A 17,780-nucleotide genomic window follows, 5' to 3' on the forward strand; every position below is an offset into this window, starting at 1 on the left:
GTCCACCCTTCTAAAACTCATTCTCCTACCCAGACTCTGCATAGGGTATTTTACGGTGGAAACGACCAGATGGTTCCACCTGCCTTTTACCAGTCCAAACCCTACTCATCCATTCCTTGGGCAAGGATTTGCAACCAAATTCTTGTTCAAGTGCTTGCCTTGACTCAAGGCTCTTTTTTTGAGTAAATGCTGCCTTTGCACAGACACCCTGTTATCAGCTGTTGTGCACAAATATGGTAGCCCCTTTTCTGGGCTAGCATACCACTTAGGATACTAAATTTGCATAACAGAATGTCGTCTTTGCCACCTGCACACCTGTTACCTAAAGCATATGGCTCTCTCTTTAATCAACAGCACAAAACAGAGGCTCTACAAGCACTCCTAGGAGATTTCAGTCCTGCTTCTGATCCAGCCCTTGGCAATAGCTTGCTGGAAACATCTGATATTTGAAGGAGAGACTAGAAGACATGCTAACTACACATTCCTCTAGATACTTAAGTTAAAACATTTCCCTGTTAAGTGTAAATATTTCAAAAACAATGTACCTGGATGCTTTCTGGGATCTACCCACCCCCATAAAAGCTCTTGCACTAAAATGGATTATAACAGAGGTAAACACAGATTTACGTGTAGTCTACTTCAGCATCATTTGCAACTCTGTATCTGATTGAGCATCTTTGAAAACGCAAGATTTGCAGAAAGCTGGAGGAGCCCCTGTGCCTCCCAAATGTGTGGAGTCTTGGTATGGTTCTCAGGAGCCTAGCTCTGAACCTCTTTTTTTTTTTTTGTGAAAAATAAACATCTGAATTTTTCAAACCACTGTTATTTCAAGATTTTTCTGTTACATGCAGTGAGGCTCGTGAACAGTCACAATCCTAAAAATCCTTGTGGTGTTCATTACTTCATTAGGCAAACTTTTTATCACCCCAAATATGCTAAGCACCATTCTAAGTATCTATAAATGGATAAAATATGGTCTCTATGCTGAAGGAACAAAGAAAAAATATATAACACAGGCCATGTATGTAATGGTATTTATTTATTTATTTATTGAAAATACACACCTTTATTTATTTACTTAACAGGCAGTTTAAGTCCTTGAGGGGCACAGCATCTCACAGATTCTGCAGCCAATGGCTTTGGCAGAAAGATTCCTTTGGAATTCAGCACAAGCCTTGCCACTGTTTCCATGAGTGTGAGTTACTTTCCCCACATCACTATTTTGTTCTGTTTGCCACCAGGAGTCACTATGTTGTCCTCTGCGTTGTACATGTAAGTGCATCTCTTGCCTAGAAAGAATTCAGTGTCATCTCGAGCATAAACACCTTCAATTTTAAGAAGGGCTGTGTGCTCCCTCTGGTTCTGGAGACCCTTGCTTATAGCCAGCAAACATGGCCTTGGACCACAGCCTTCCACACACATTTGTTGTTTTAGTTCTGTCCCCAGGGAGACCCCACAGGCTCCAAGATGGTGGAAAGGGTACCACATGTATGATTTAAAATTTTCTGGTAGCCACATTTAACAACAAGCAAAAGTAGCAAGTAAAACAGATTGAATTATTTATTTTCTGTAACCCAATATATCACAAATATTACCATTAAATCAATATAAAAATAGAGAAGTGATATTGACCCATTAGCAGATAGAGGTTTTGAGAAATGGGAAAATCATTGGAAATGCTGTCTTCATTTTGTTGGTTTCCTTTCTTATGCAAATGCTTTTTGGTATGCTGTGGTTCCATTTGTCTATTTTTGCTTTTGTTGCTTATGGTTTGATGGCATATCTAAAAAACCATTGCCAAGACTAATGTCAAAGATTTCCATCTATGTTTTCTTCTAAGAGTTTTACAGTTTCCAGTCTTATGTTTAAGCCTTGAGTCCATCATTTGTTAGAGACTATCCTTTCCTCATTGGGTGTTCTTGATACCCTGGTAGAGCCTTAGTTCTGTTTGAGTTTACTTTTAGACTTCTCTTCCATTGGTCCACATGTCTGTCTTAATGCTGGTGCCGTGCTGGTTTAATTACTGTAGCTTTGTAATATATTTTGAAATAAAGGAGTGTGATACCTCTAACTTTGTTCTTCTTTCTTAAGATGGCTTTGAATATTTGGGATCTTCTGTGTTTCCATATGAATTTCAAGGTGGTCCTTTATATTTTTTATAAAAAATACCATAGAGATTTTGATGGGGATAATATTGCATCTATAATTGCTGTGGGTAGTATAGATATTTTAAAGATAATAAGTCTTCCAATTAGCGAACATAGAATATCTTTCCGTTTATTTGTGTGTTTTTTTCTTCTTTTTTTTTTATTAAGATTTTATTTATTTATTTGACAGATAGAGATCACAAGTAGGCAGAGAAGCAGGCAGAGAGAGAGGGAGGAGGAAGCAGGCTCCCTGCTGAGCAGAGAGCCCAATGTGGGGCTCAATCCCAGCACCCTGGGATCAGGACCGAGCTGAAGGCAGAGGCTTTAACCCACTCAGTCACCCAGGCGCCCCTGTGTGTGCATGTGTGTGCGTGGTTTTTTTAAAAGATTTTATTTATTTGTTTGTGAGAGAGAGAGAGAACACAAGCAGGGGGAGTGGTAGGCAGAGGGAGAAGTGGGATCCCCACTAAGCAAGGAGCTGGATGTGGGACTCAATTCCAGGACCCTGGGATCATGACCTGAGCTGAAGGCAGATGCTTAACAACTGAGTCACCCAGTCATCCTTCATTTATTTGTGTTTGTAAAATAAAAATTTCACCCTTGTACACATTAGTGGGAATGTAAAATAGTATAGCCACTATGGGAAATAGTATAATGTTTTTTCAAAAAATAAAAAAATAGAACTAATGATCTTCATTGTAGCATTCTTCACAATAGCCAAAATAGGAAAACAATCCAAATGTATATCAATAGATAAATGAAGAAAGAAAGTTTGCATATACATACAAGGAGATATTATTTAGCCTTTAAAAAGAAAGAAACCCTTAAAAAATAATAAAATAAAATTAAATTTAAAAAAAGAAGGAAACCCTACCATGTGTGACAAAATGAATGAAACTGAAGAACATTATGCTAAATGAAATGGGCCAGTGACAGGGCAAATACTGCATGATTCTGCTTATATGAAGTACCTAAAACACTCAAACTTACAGAAGCAGAGAGTAGAATGTTGGTTGCAAGGAATTAGGGGAGGGGGAAAGGGGATTTTGTTCAACAGAAATAAAGTTTCAATTCTGCAAGATGAGAAACTTCTGGAAATCTGCCACACAATATCATGCCTTAGGGAACAATATAGGGTTGTATACTTAAAAATTTTTCAAAGGGTAGATCTCATGTTAAATATTCTTATCAAAAATTTTTAAAGTGGAAAATACTAGTATTGAGATATTTTACATCTTTTTTTCTTAAACCAGGCCTTCAAAATCCAGTGTATATTTTATATTTATAGCAAATCTCAGTTTGGACCAGTTCATTTCTAATGCTCAAGAGCACACGTGACTAACAGTAAACAGTACATATCTAGGTGAGTATATATATATATATATATATGTGCACACACAATCCAATGTGTAGATATTACTTTCAATTATTTCTGTTATCAAGTATTATAATTTAGCAGTTCTTTCAAACTAAATATATAGTTAGTTATATATATTTCATAGTTATATACAACTATATATAGTGTATATACATACATATATGTATATACATGTATATATGTATATGTATGTATGCATTGGCATGAATTTGGGGGAAATCATGATGTAATTTTTAACTTAATTTTCTTTTTTTCCTCAGCTCCAAAATTTCCTACCTGTGAGTTCTGCCTCCTTGTGGAGATAATTACTTTCAACTCTTCTGTTTCTTTTTATATGTACCATAATATTTTTAAACAATAAGCTTACACTACTATTTTATGATTTTTACATTTAACTAATTCTTGTCTTTCTTTTATGGAGATGAAAATTTAACTCTCTTATACTTTCTCTCTTATACATGTACACATACATACTTTCTTTTTCTTCATGTTTGCAGTAATCATTATTATGTTTAAATTATTCAAATTGAGATAGAGAATGTGATATATTTACTGTCTCATACAAATTTTTGTTTTTCTAGAGTTTATAATTGCCTTAGTGTTTTCATGTGGTTTTCTATAATATCATGACTTTTTCCTCTTAGCATTCCTACATAGACATAAAATAAACTATCTTAGCATGGGCAAGCCATAAGGAATTGTAATTATTTTGTTTTTTCTCATCAATATTTCTTGTGGAATTCTCTAACCACCTGATATAATGTGAACTTGACCCCTGAGCCTCAGACATAGCTTTCATCCTGGATCTTTTTTCATCACAGCACTAGGATGTCCTTTTGATCCTGTTTTCATCTCCCATTGCTTGGATCTATTACTGTCTTCCTCTTTATTGGTTTACTCTCTTGCTTGGGTAGAACACATCCTCCTGTCACTTCATGAGACAGGATATATGTAAAGTGGAATTTTGAGATCTTGTGTGCCACAACACATTCTATTTCCTTCTGATCCTTGATTAATAATAGCTTTTTGTGTATGATTCTAGGTTGAACTGACTTTTCCCTCAGAATTTTCAAAGTACCATTTTGTTATATGATAGCTACTGATTTTGCAGTTCAAAAATCTAGCTCCAAATGATTACTAATCACTGGTCTTGATCTTCTCTTTCCTCTAGCAGTCTTTGAGCTTGCTTCTTTTTCCAGGTTCTAAAATTTCACTATTATATGAGTTGATGAGTTTTTTCTTCATTTGTTTCAGCCTTCAATGGACACTTTAAATCTGTAATACGTTTTTCAGTTCTTGAAATTTTTCTTGTGTAATTTATTTGATATCTTCCTTTCATTTCTCTATTTTTTTTATTATGAAACTTTTATTAATCTATTAAAATCCCCTAATTTACTTTTCTATTTTCCATATCAGTATCCCCTTATTATACTTTCTGAGAGATTTCCTCAAATTTACCTTCTAAGCCTTGTATTTAATTTCTTTTTATTCCATGTTAACAGTTTTCAAAAACTCATGTTGATTCAATTCCACTAACATTTATGGAGTATCTCTTATTATAAGTTACTATATTGGGGGCTGGTTGTGGGGAAAAAACAAAAATAAAAATATATCTCAATTCGAAGATCTTATCATCTATAAAGATGTGCACAAGTATTTATAAAATAAAAGCTACTTTAATTTGATTCAACAAATCTGAAGTAGGGAAGGAAGAAATGTCATCACTATTATTCTCATTTCTAAATCAGAACTGCAACTAATGAGCACATCAGCAAGATAATTAAAATATATTACTAGTGATCACATTGAGAAACCTGGTAAATTTTCCTTTCAGATGGACAATACTCAATGTAAAACTCTGATTGACATTAGTTCAGTAATTCTAATATATGTCTCACAGCCCATGATAGATATAATGAGTATAAAGTTAAATTCTGAAGAAAATCTATCCCATCCTGTTACAGAATACTTTGAGATCAAATAATAAAACTCTTTAAAAGTATGTAGGATATTCAACTACTGGCACACCCTACATGAAGAGATCACTCAATTGGTTTTTGTCCTGGTTAAAAAAAGAATCCTCTAACCAAGGTCACATATGGGATTATTCACAAGTCTTAAATCTAGTAATAGAATGGATAATGGGAAGGCAAGAAGGGATATTTCACAGTTTTGACTCAAAATGTCTGAGAAGCATTTATAATAGAGCAACATAAAAGAATTGCTGTTTGACACAAACAGCAGGGGAATCCAATCCACTTGCCCAGAATTATGAAAGAAGACAGGGTTCTAGAAAAGGAAGTTAGAAGTCAAGGCTGTATTGCTTTGAGCGAACCCACTCAAATAAACAGTAGCTTTTCTTCACCCTACTCCCAGCTTTATTGAGATTGACATATAACATTATATAAGTTTAAGGTGTACAGTGTGTTGATTCAATACACTTATAATATTACAAAATGGTTACCACTATAGAGTGGCTAACACCCCCATCCTGTCACATAATTACCACTTCTCTTGTGGTGAGAACATTTAAGATTTACTCTCTCAACAATTTTCAAGTACATAATACAGTATTATTAACTATAATCACCATGCTTTACGTTAGACCCCCAGAACTTATTCATCTTAAAACTGGAAGTTAATATTCACTGGCCAGCATATCCCCATTTCCCCCACCCTTCCCCAGCCCCTGATCACCACCATTCTGCTCTCTAGTCCTATGAGTTCAGCTTCTTAGATGCCATAATAAGTTATACACTATTTGCCTTTCTCAGACTTATTTCATTTAGCATAATGACATCACATTCCATCCATGTTGTCACAAATGGCAAGATTTCCTTCTTTCTTGTGGCTAAATAATATTAAAATATATATATGTATGTATGTAATATATATGTATAGTATATGAATATGTAATATATACTATATATAACATATAACATACATTGTATATATTATAATAATGTACATAACTTCTTGATGCAATCACCCATGATGGATACTTGGTTGTTTCCTTATCTTGGCTATTGTGAGTAGTGCTGCATTGAGCATGGGAATGCAGATATCTCTTCAATATCATGTTTTCATTTCCTTTGAATATATACACAGAAGTAGGATTGCTGGATCATATGGTAGTTCTATTTTTAACTATTTGAGCAACCTCAATAGTGCCTTCTACTGTGGCTGGACCAGTATACATTCCTATCTTCTTATTGGTAGTGCATAAGGATTCCCTTTTATCCACATCCTTGCCAGCACTTGTCTTCTCTTGTCGTCTTGATGATAGCCCTTCTAAAAGGTGTGAGGTGATAGTTCACTGTGGTTTGTATTTGCATTTCTCTGATGATGAACGATGTTGAGTACCTTTTCATATGTATGTTGAACATTTGAATGTCTTCTTTGGAAAAAATGTCTATTCAGGTCTTTGGCCCATTTTAAAAATCAGATTATCTGAGGTTTTTTGCTATTAAGTTGTATGAGTTCTTTTTATATTTTGGGTATCAACCCCCTATCGGAGATATGATTTGCAGCCATTTTCTCCCATTCCAAAGGCTACCTTTTCATTTTATTGATTGTTTATTTTGCTGTGCACACGCTTTTTAGTTTGATGTAATTTTTCCTCTGTGTATGTGTGTGCGCGCGCGCGCACCTGCCTTTGTATGTTCCACACGACCAAGCCAATCTCTGACACCAGCTGGGTGTCCTACAATTTAATTCAGACACTATTTACCCAGAGTACCTGGAGATATCTCACAGGTTACAGGCTCAGCCCTCCAACACTGTCCCTCCCCCCACCACACACTTCAGGTACCAATCCCAAATCCAGGTAGTTCCCTAAGCTTCTGACCCCCTGGCTATAGATCAGGCTCCAGCAAACCACTCCTTGGGTTAAATTAATTTGATAGAGCAGCTCCCAGAACTCGAAGAAATATGTTACTTATTTGAGTACTGGTTTATTATAAAAAGATATAACTCAGGAACAGCCATATGGAAGAAATGCTTAGGGCAAGATATGGCTCAGAGCTTCCATGCTGTCTCCAGGCATGCCACTTTTTGAGCCCCTCCACAGGTTCACCAACCTGGAAGTTCTCTGAATCTTCTCTCTTTAGGTTTTCATGGAGGATTTGTTATAGAGCATGGTTGATTAAATCATCAGCCATTCAAGCCTGAACTCAGTCTATGGCCCCAGTACCCCATCCCAGATCTCAGTGTGGGACTGAAAATTCCAACCCTCTAACCACATGGTTGGGCCCTTTGGCAATCAGTCCACATCCTTAGGCGAGCTAAGGGGTTTTCCAAAAGTCACCATTTACGTAACAGTAGACACCTTTTTATGTCTCTCATAACTTAGGAATTTCCAAGGGTTCTGGAGTTCTGTGCTTAAAAAAAAAAAAAAAAAGGTAAAGATCAATTTCTTCATTATAAGCCACAATATCAGAGTCTTCAATACATTTCAGGTTAATTTTCATGAATGATGTAAGATAAGAGTCTAATTTCATTTTTCTGCATCTGCTATCCTGTTTTCCCAACACCGTTTTTTAAGAGACTATCCTTTCCCCATTGAATATTCTTGGCTCCTTAAATAACAACTTTTCATGCCCTAGGGTCCAGAAGCAAAAGCCAGCTGAAACTGGTGGATGGGAACATTGTTTTGTCTGCAGATATAAAAGATGCTTCCCCAAGGGCTATGCTGGCATTTGACAATGCTAAAGAAAGCCTAACTGTTCTGCGACTATTATTCTTCCTTGGGCTCTTCAATTTCAAGGGCACATCATCCCCAGGTCCAAGTTTTGGGAGAAGCTATAAGTGATTGATACAGCACATAACTTTATTAAATGGTTTGGTCATGATCTTTAGCACCATGTCTGTTATAGCAAACAAAGTTCTGTTGAGGAATAAATCCACAGTAGGGCAGTGGACAGCAAAATGAATGGTGTTCTTGCATGCCTGAAATAAATAGGTCATAACAACTCATTTCATTGGCTTAACCAATTCAGACCTCTATAAGGCTGTCCAATCCTCTATGTAGTGTTGTTTTTTTTTTTTTAATTCAATTTGAAGATCTAATTGGCTTTATAAAATGATTCATAAATCAGGCAGAATCATATCTTACAAGTAGGGAGGCAATCCAAAGTGCTCCCAAAAGGGAAATGTTTTTAAAGGCAGGAAGTCATAAACAGAAAGAAGGGATTATTTCAGGTGAGGTCACCTTCATTTGGGGACTAAAGGGTTGTAGGTGGATCACCTCCTCTTCCTTTGGGGAATGAAGAAGGCCCATATGACTGATCATATTATTAGTACTGACCAGAAAATTCTTGACTGACCAGTTAAGAATACATTTCTGGGGGAGGTTGAAAGTGCAGTTAGGTTAGGTTTGAAGCCTCAGTTTGGTGACTTGGCCCAAGTGACACCATTTTGCATCTCTGGTTTTCTTTTGAATAGTGTCTATTGGCTAGTTACATGCCATAAGAAACCAAATGGTTCATGTGCTTAGTAGATTTCTTCATTGGAAATGTCATTTTGTATCTCAAGAGCCTAACACAGTGTCTGGCACAGCATGAGTGCTCCATAAATATTTGTTGGATAAATGAGCTCTAAGAAGTCTTAGACTAAGCAATTTAGTTCTCTTCTCACTACCTACTGTGCTAAAAATCTCCTTGGCTGATACTATATGACACTTAGGAGACCTTTCTTGGTTTTTTTTTTTTTTTATATTTCATATAAAAAAGGTTCAAAGAAAAAAGTTGAATAGTACTTCGGCATATATTTATGTAACACCTGCCATGTTCAAGGCACTGTTGGGGAAATAAAACTCTAAGGCAATGTTTTCCCTACAATAGCTTAAAGCCTCAAAGAAGAAGTAAGATATATATATATGGAAATGCATTCTCAGAATTACAGAATTTCTTTTTTATTTTTTAAAAAAATTTATTTATTTTATTTGACAGAGAGAGATCACAAGTAGGCAGAGAGGCAGGCAGAGACAGAGGGGGAAGCAGGCTTCCTGCTGAGCAGAGAGCCCGATGCAGGGCTCGATCCCAGGACACTGAGATCATGACCCGAACCGAAGGCAGAGGCTTAATCCACTGAGCTACGCAGGTGCCCCACAGAATTACAGAATTTCTAATAATAAATGCAGCCATATGAAATTGGTATGCCTCAAATATTGCATGTGAATTACAAAATAAGTCTCCTGCTTGTTGAATGCTTCAAGTTGTTGAATGTTGAGACCGAATAACCCTGAGCCATCCCTGGCCATGAGTAATGGTCTTATTTTCAGCGTTTTCCTTACTAGGTACAAGTACTCTCCAGTTTTTGAAAGCTTGCATTACACCACTTTGCTTTTAGGAAGGGCCTACACTGATATCTGCTTTCACTAACCAAAAGATATCTTGAGACCATTTCGTTTATAGGAAAAAAAGGCAAAAAGTGAAAATAGCATTCAGCAGGTTTTGCAGGGAGCCATGACAGAGGCAGCAGGCACCCTGAGCTGCAAGAATTGATCCCCCCACCCCCTCCCCACCCAGGCTCCTTCTCCCACCACCCTCAGCCTCTTAGCATTGAGCCTCCATAGCTGTGAACCATGTCTGGGAACATTTATGCTTTACATCTATTTATTTTGTGCATCTATTAGCAAGATGTGTCCTAAGGTATCAGGAAAGGATAAGAGACATTATTTGGGGGGTCTGGAAAAGCTCAAAAGTGTTTACATACAAATGAGTGGTAATTGCCTTTTCAAGTTGTGCCATTTTGGCTTACAAAAGGTTTCAAAGGAGCGTTCTACTTTCAAATGGGGGTGAGGGAGAAACCTATACTTTTTTTCAAGTTAATTAATTTTTTTTAAGATTTTATTTATTTATTTGACAGAGAAAGACACAGTGAGAGAGGGAACACAGGCAGGGGGAGTGAGAAAGGGAGAAACAGGTTTCCTGCCGAGCAGGGAGCCCAATGTGGGGTTCCATCCCAGGACCCTGGAATCATGACCCAAGCCAAAGGCAGACACTTAACAAGTGAGCCACCCGGGTGCCCAGAGAAGCCTGCCTTTTAAAAACAGCTGTAAAGTTGCTGAGTGTGGTAGTCTCCACTTTCCCTTTCTCCAAGCCATTCTCTTTTGTCTGCAGCTGACCTCTCTCCACACCACTGACTACATCAGTCAGACTCCATGATCCACTGGCTTTTGGTTCCTTTGGGCCATTGGGAGGCAATGGCAGGAGATGAGGGGCACAGAGAGAAAGATCAGAGTGTTTATTCACCTCTCTGCCTGGGAGCTGTTCTGATAACAGCTGGACCTCTCTTGATTATGGATCCGTTCTCAAGACCCGCTACTCCACCTCACACCAGGAACGCTCTTCACTTTTGCCCCCATGATGGTTAATTTCATATGCCAAGTTGACCGGGCCATGGGGTGCCCAAACATTTGGTTAATGTTATTTCTGAGTGTGTCTGTGAGGCTGTTTACGGATGAGATTAGCATTTGACTCAGTGGACTGTGTAAAGGAGATTGTTCACCCCAGTGAGGGTAGGTCTCATCTAATCTGTTGAAGGCCTGAGTAAACTAAAAGGCTGAGTAAAAAAGAATTCTTTCTCTCTACCTGACTATCTTTGAGCTGGGACATCAGCCTTCTCCTGCTGTTGGACTCAGACAAGAGCTGGAACAATACCGTCAGCTCTCCTGCTTCTGGAGCCTTCGATTTCAGGCTGTAGCTCAAACCCATGGGCTCTTCTGGGTCTTTGAGTAGCCCACCTGCACTTCTGGGGACTTCTTGGCCTCTGTAACTGCATGAACTAATTCCTAATTAGTTAATGAACTAAATAATATATTATATATATATATGTATATGTATATATAAACATATACGTGCATCCATCCATACATATGTACGTATCTTACTGGTTCTTTCCCTTTGGAGAACACTAACTAATACTCCCTTTCAGACCCAGAGATGTAACAGCTTCCCACTACTGTCAGCCTCTGAGTGCCTCAACATTGCTTGTTGGTTCCTTCAGCCCTGCTCACACCTCTGTAAATAGTCCCTGCTATAAAGTTTCTCAAAATCCCAGTTGAGGCTGCCATCTGTCTCCTACCAGAAGGCTGCCTGAAGCAGTTTCCCAGAACCATCTTCTTGTTTACTATACCAGCTGGGATGACACTGGAGTTCACATGCCTGAGCTCAGAGGTACCTTAACACCCACTTCCAAAACTGCCGGCCTCCAAACACTCCCACTCACGGAACTAGGTTTGCTCAGCAATGGCCAATCTCCCTCATTCAAGTGAAGGCTGGGCATCACCTAGAAAATGAAGAATTTGTAGAGCTCATTTATTACAAGGGAGTTCTCCAATATGGGAGTGTTGGAGAAGCAACTGATGTGTAAAGATTTTGTTTTATTTAAATATAGAATGATAACAGGTTACTCATGCTTCGGATTGCCTACTTTGTCTGGATCTTTTGTGGAAATACCACCGTAAGTTGAAAGACAGTAAGATATAGATAAAATAATCCCTTTTCACTGTGTTTTGGGTACATGATGGATCAAACAGGTTTGGGTCCATTGGTTTTTATCCTTCAGGCATTTTTAATAATTTTATTTATTAAAGAAACATGTTCTTTGTTCCAAACAACTGACTTTCATACTTTTGTTATGAGATTGCTCTTGTCTCACAATTGTTTGTTTATATATCCAGAGTAGTATACCTGTTCTCACAGCAACACCTTTACCTTATCATTTTATCTATAACTGTTCTAGTAAACAAGTCACTCTAAGCATTCATTAAAGGGAAATAATGAATAAATAGTAATGTACCTTGAAATTTAACTCATTTATAAATTGTGAACACTGAAACTAACCAGTATTTCTCCTGTGGCAGCAAGGGCTCCTCTCTCCTTCCTGTAAATGGTCCTGCCCCTCACTTCTTTCCAGACTACTTCTTATCTATTGCATGTTGCAATCCTTTGAAATTGACTAGCAACCTGTGAAATTGCCCAAAATTCCAAGGCAAGCTGTTCTTTCCCTTCCTGTGGCTTGCAGACTGCCTTTTACCAATGTAAATAAAAGTCTGACGTTTTCAAATCCTCACCTACAAGCACACAAATCACAATACATCCCTTCTACTCTTCAAACGTGCATGTCGATACAGGAGAATTAACAGTTTCTGTAATCATGGAGAAGTCTGAGTTTTCTTTTGTTTTGTTCTGTTCCTCTCTCACTTTGCTGATATTTTATATAGTTATTTGGTGACTCAGTGGTAAACCTAAGAATTTTATTTATTTATTTCTTTTTGAAAGGCAGACTGCCACGTGCAGAGCCTTATTTGGATGTGTCTGGAGTCTCGACTCCCACGTTTCCCTACAAATGGACCTTGAGAGCTTGTTTGGAAGTCCTAGCTGGGGAGCATAGCTATTCCTATACCCTTGACTGAAGAAGGGTCCTCTCCTCTATCAGGGAAGGTCATCCTCTTTGACCTTGCATGTAGCTTCAGGAGGGACGCACATGGAGCAGTGAGGGAGGAAGGGGACACCCGCCTAGCCAGCCAGATCAGCCAAATCAACACTGGCGATCTATAGGGTGACAGATGTTGCAACCAGATCACCATCACATCCAAACCTAAGAATTTTAAATTCTGGAACAAATTTTCACAGTGGTCTTCGTTACTCCTTGCAATGCAGGTTTCTTCCTGCTGTGTGTGTGTGTGTGTGTGTGTGAAATATATATATATATATATATCCTCCATTTTTTGAAGAGAGAGATGCAGGTAACTTCTTTCCTGATTTTTGTATGTTTTTCCTGGGTACAAGTGTCAGTAATTAACCCTCAGTAAACGGAGCAATCTATACTCCGTCACTTGCCACTCCTTTGGCCTGTAGAGTTCAGCAGAAATGGATGTTTGCTCGGTCTTAGGTGGAGATACAAGGAACTCTAGCAATTCTCTGAAGCTATTCCTTATTGAATTAGAAGAACTTTGACATATTAGTAGCCAGAAGTTAGTTATAAAGCATCAGTGGCTTACCGCAATAGGAGTGACTTGATACTCATTGAACAATCCAATGAAGGGCTCCTGGTAGTGGGCAGATTTCCTCCAGAAGTGATGCAGGGACCCAGGCTCTTTCCATATCAAAGCTCTTCCATGTAGTAGGGACTGAGTCCTTGGAGACCAAAAGCCAATGGGAGAAGAGCATGGAGCATGTCCAATGAGAGCTTGTTCATGTTCCATTATGGAGTGCTCAGCCATGTGGCTCCAGCTCAACCCTAAGAAGCTGAAAAACTTGGGCCCCAGCTGAGCGGCTACTTCCCAATCACAACACCCACTGAGAGAAAAGAACACAGGTATGCTGTGGTCCACAAGCTGACTCTGCCACAGGAAGCCGTGGGCCCAGAGGATCTGACCCCCAACAGAATTCACATAGACTGAGGGAAGAGGCAGAGCTAAATCTGAAACTGGGAATGTGAGAGATATCCTCAGCACGTTGTTCTTTTGGTCTACACCACAAGGCCTGGTATTGTTATTGTTATCTCTCCTTTGAGTGGGAAGTCCAGATGTCTCACCTCCCAAGATATGGAAGACATATATTGGATTTAGCAGTCATTTCCTCCCTGCACCCATGCTTCCTTCTTGGAGAACAATCCACCCCTTCATTCTAATGGTCTCACCATACAAACCCCACTGAGAGCAATGGATCCCATGTCTTATTCCTTTCATGCTTGGTCACAGTTGACTAGAACAGGGTTAGACACCAAGTCAAGCCAAGCTAATCAGGTACCATCTCCCAGAAACTGAGGTTTGGGATTCAAAGATACTTAGTTGGTCTGTGTTAAACTCCCTGGTGAGAAAAAACTGGTATTGGCCATCTCTGGTTCAGCCTGTGTTATTGCTGCTCAGAAAGTCAATCTGGTGGGGGGTGCCTGGTGGCTCAGTCATTTGAGCACCGAACTTTGGCTCAGACCATGATCCCAGGGTCCTGGGATCCAGCCCTGGGATCGGGCTCCCTACTCAGCAGGGAGTCTGCTTGCTCCTCTTCCTCTCCCTCTGCCCCTCCCCTTTCTTATGTGTTTGCTCTCTCTCTCAAAAATAAATAAATAAAATCTTTAAAAAAATAAGAAAGTTGATCTGGGGTGGCATAGAGAAACAGAAAGACTGAGAGAAACACTAAGTCCAAACATCAGTTCCTGGTTCTCTCAGGTTAGCAGCTCCCAAAAATGTCTTTCCAAAAGATATCTTTTTGAGTTGGAGCTATCATGAATGAGTTTAATTCCTTATAGTCAATTAGTCCCTAAAATTTTTTTCTACTTGGTTGAAGAGCATTATCTCCCTAATGACAATAATGGAGTATAATTGTAAAGTAAAGCACATCCACTGGATTTATTACCACACTCCAGAAACAGGACCCATTCTATGCCCAAACATTAAGAACGTTCCAGGGGTGGTACAGAAAAAGACAAAGTCAAGCACAGTGCCAGTTGCAAGCCAAATACCAAATCCTGTGAGCTTTCTTTGGATGGTGTGGAAAACTAGATAAAGTGAAATCATGGATTCTCTAAAAAAGTGTGCTTGAAGACCAGAGACTAAAAAGCCAAGAATGTTTTTCATGACCATGTATGCATTGCTAGTGTGGCAAACAAAGAAATGGTTCTCAAGGTTGTATCCATCTTAATCCTCAAACCTGTAAATGCTACTTTGTATGGCAAAAGGGACTTTGCAGATGTGATTAAATTAAGGATCTTTAGACTAGGAGATTATTCTGGATTACCTGGGTGAGCCTGATAGAATTACCAAAGGCCTTATAAGAAGAAGACAAAAAAATCAAAGTATAAGAAAGAAATAGGACTTAAGACCCATTTCAGACTACTTTTTTTATTTTTTATTTGAGAGAGAGACAGTGAGAGAGAGCACGAGCAAGAAGAAGGTCAGAAGGAGAAGCAGACTCCCCATGGAGCTGGGAGCCCAATGTGGGACTCGATCCCGAGACTCCGGATCATGACCTGAACCAAAGGCAGTCGTCCAACCAACTGAGCCACCCAGGTGTCCCCCATTTCAGACTTCTGATCTTGAGGAATAGAAGAGATTAAATTTGTGTTGTTTTATGCAACTAAATCTGTGGTAATTTTTTGGTAGCAGCAATAGGAAACTAACACAGGTAGTAAATAGTTCCTTGAATGTCATTTCACGATGAGCTCAACAAAGGTATGAAAGAATGCACCCTACTTTTCCTGGCATTTTATGGAGGAAGGAGGGGAAGCCCCCTCACCAAATGGCTCTTTCAAAAACAGGTTGGAGGTGTGGCTTCTGCAGGAAGATAAGTATCTTCAATTCCAGAAACGCTGAGTCAGGAAGAGAAGTAGTTCTAATAGAGATCATTCCTTTTTTTACAGACAAGTGGGTTTAGAGACATGACCTCTTCACCAGGTATATCAACCTTCTAGAATAAATAAAGTTCTCCCCTTGAGCACTTTTGTAGAGCACATAGAGGTTACTAGGCCTCTTTATATCTTTATCTCTTTAATGAAAAAGTCCTCTTCTTGATACAGATTTGTTGGCAGTTGCTCGTGCTTGGAGAAGAGAGGATTGCTATCTTTCATAACTTTTGGTTGGCCAATAGGAATTTTTTGGCCTCAGAGCATCCAAGCTTTGCAAATTGAGACATGAAGGAAGGAAGGAAGGAAGGAAGGAAGGAAGGAAGGAAGGAAGGGAGGAAGAATACATTCAGATCAACTATAGTTTCTTTTTCAGACATTTCTCTTGCAGTAGACAATGGTAGTGATTGGTTTCTAACTTCCCAAGAAGATTTCCTCCCTCATTCTCTTCTTCTTAGAGCCTGCCTATCCACTACAAGGGTAGGCATGTGAACAAAGCTTAGCTAATCCAAGTCCTCACTGGGACTGATACACAGATATTGAAATTGCTAAAAGAGACAATACCAATCTGGGGTATCTTCCCACCACAATGGTTGAGACTGTCCTTAGAATGGCTTGAAGCAGAGCCTAGTATATATAAGCAGAGGAAAGGGACAAAGACCTATGGCATGGAGTCTTAAATGTTAATCCCTATGTTCCTGTCCTAGAGATTTCTCTTCAGCTTTGTGAGCCACCCCAAACTTCTTTTCAGCAGCATAAGCCAATTCATTCCGTTTTTGCTTCAGTTGGTTTGAATTGTGTTTCTGATTCTTTTGACAACTAAATGAGCACTTCTGGTTATATTAGAAAATATGTCAGTATATAAAAGTTAAATTTTATTTCAGTGAGTTCCAAAAACCTATTTTGTAGTCAAAGAACATCTTTTGTATGATTCCAATCCTTTTAAGGTTTAATAAGAGTTGTGTGATAGTGCAAGCTATGGTGTATATTCATGAATGTTCCCTGTGCACTTGAAAGGAAGGTTGATTCTGTTGGTGTAAGATGGCATGTTCTACAAATGTCAGTTAGGTCAAGATGGTTAATAAGATTGTTCAAGTTTTTTAAACTCTAATAGATTTTCTGCTTACTTGTTCTATCAGTTATTGATAGAGAGATATTGGAAGCCCCAACTATAATTGTGAATTGGCTTACTTCCTCTTTCAGTTCCATCAGTTTTCACTTTGTGTGTTTTTCTGTGTTATGAAGTGCATACATATTTAGGATTCTTACATCTTCCTCCATGAAATTATACATTTGCCATTATTAAATATTTCTCTTCACTCTTAATAATATTTCTTGTTCCAAAGTCTACTCTGGATATTAATATAACTCTTTAGTGTAGCTTTCTTTAATTGGTATTTGCATGATCTATCTGTCCTATGCTTTCACTCTTAACCTATATGCATTTTTATATCAAAAATTGTATCTTAGGGACACCTGGGTGGCTTGGTGGGTTCATCCTCTGCCTTCGGCTCGGGTCATGATCCCAGAGTCCTGGGATCGAGCCCCGCATCAGGCTCTCTGCTTAGCGGGGAGCCTGCCTCCCTCTCTCTCTGCCTGTCTCTCTGCCTACTTGTGATCTCTGTCAAATAAATAAATAAAATAAAATTTTTTAAAAAATTGTATTTTATACATAACATATAGGCAGATCTTCCTTTGTGACCCAGTCTGACAATCTCTGCTTGTTAATTAGAGTGTGTAATTACACACACTTGATTTGATATATTTACATTTGATATATTTTATTTTATTGGGATTAAATCCATCACCTTTTTAGTTATTTTGTCTTTGTTTTATCTATTCTCAGTTACCTTTATCTTTTTCTGCCTTATTTTGGATTACTTGCATATTTTGGGGGATTCCATTTC

At 38.5% G+C, this 17,780-nt stretch overlaps 1 long non-coding RNA gene and 1 pseudogene across 4 annotated transcripts in view; one reads left to right on the top strand and one right to left on the bottom strand.

The window, feature by feature from the left end:
• The window catches only part of LOC309858199, a 56,111-nt gene that overhangs the window by 17,362 nt on the left and 20,969 nt on the right, over positions 1-17,780 (top strand). For 2 of the 3 annotated variants that reach the window (XR_014308092.1, XR_014308093.1), the window contains one exon: positions 3,401-3,510. The exons of the other annotated variant lie outside the window; for it this stretch is intronic. This is a non-coding gene — a long non-coding RNA (uncharacterized lncRNA). The remainder of the gene's footprint in view (positions 1-3,400; positions 3,511-17,780) is intronic. 3 annotated transcript variants of the gene reach the window in all.
• On the bottom strand, positions 1,091-3,097 carry LOC309858200 (large ribosomal subunit protein eL33 pseudogene; annotated as a pseudogene). Its single transcript has 2 exons — positions 3,093-3,097; positions 1,091-1,436 (listed from the first exon to the last, which is right to left on the bottom strand). The product of its transcript is annotated as a large ribosomal subunit protein eL33 pseudogene (transcript).

The sequence above is a fragment of the Mustela nivalis genome (assembly GCF_964662115.1).
Source record: "Mustela nivalis genome assembly, contig: HAP1_SCAFFOLD_2009, whole genome shotgun sequence".
Lineage (NCBI taxonomy): Eukaryota > Metazoa > Chordata > Mammalia > Carnivora > Mustelidae > Mustela > Mustela nivalis.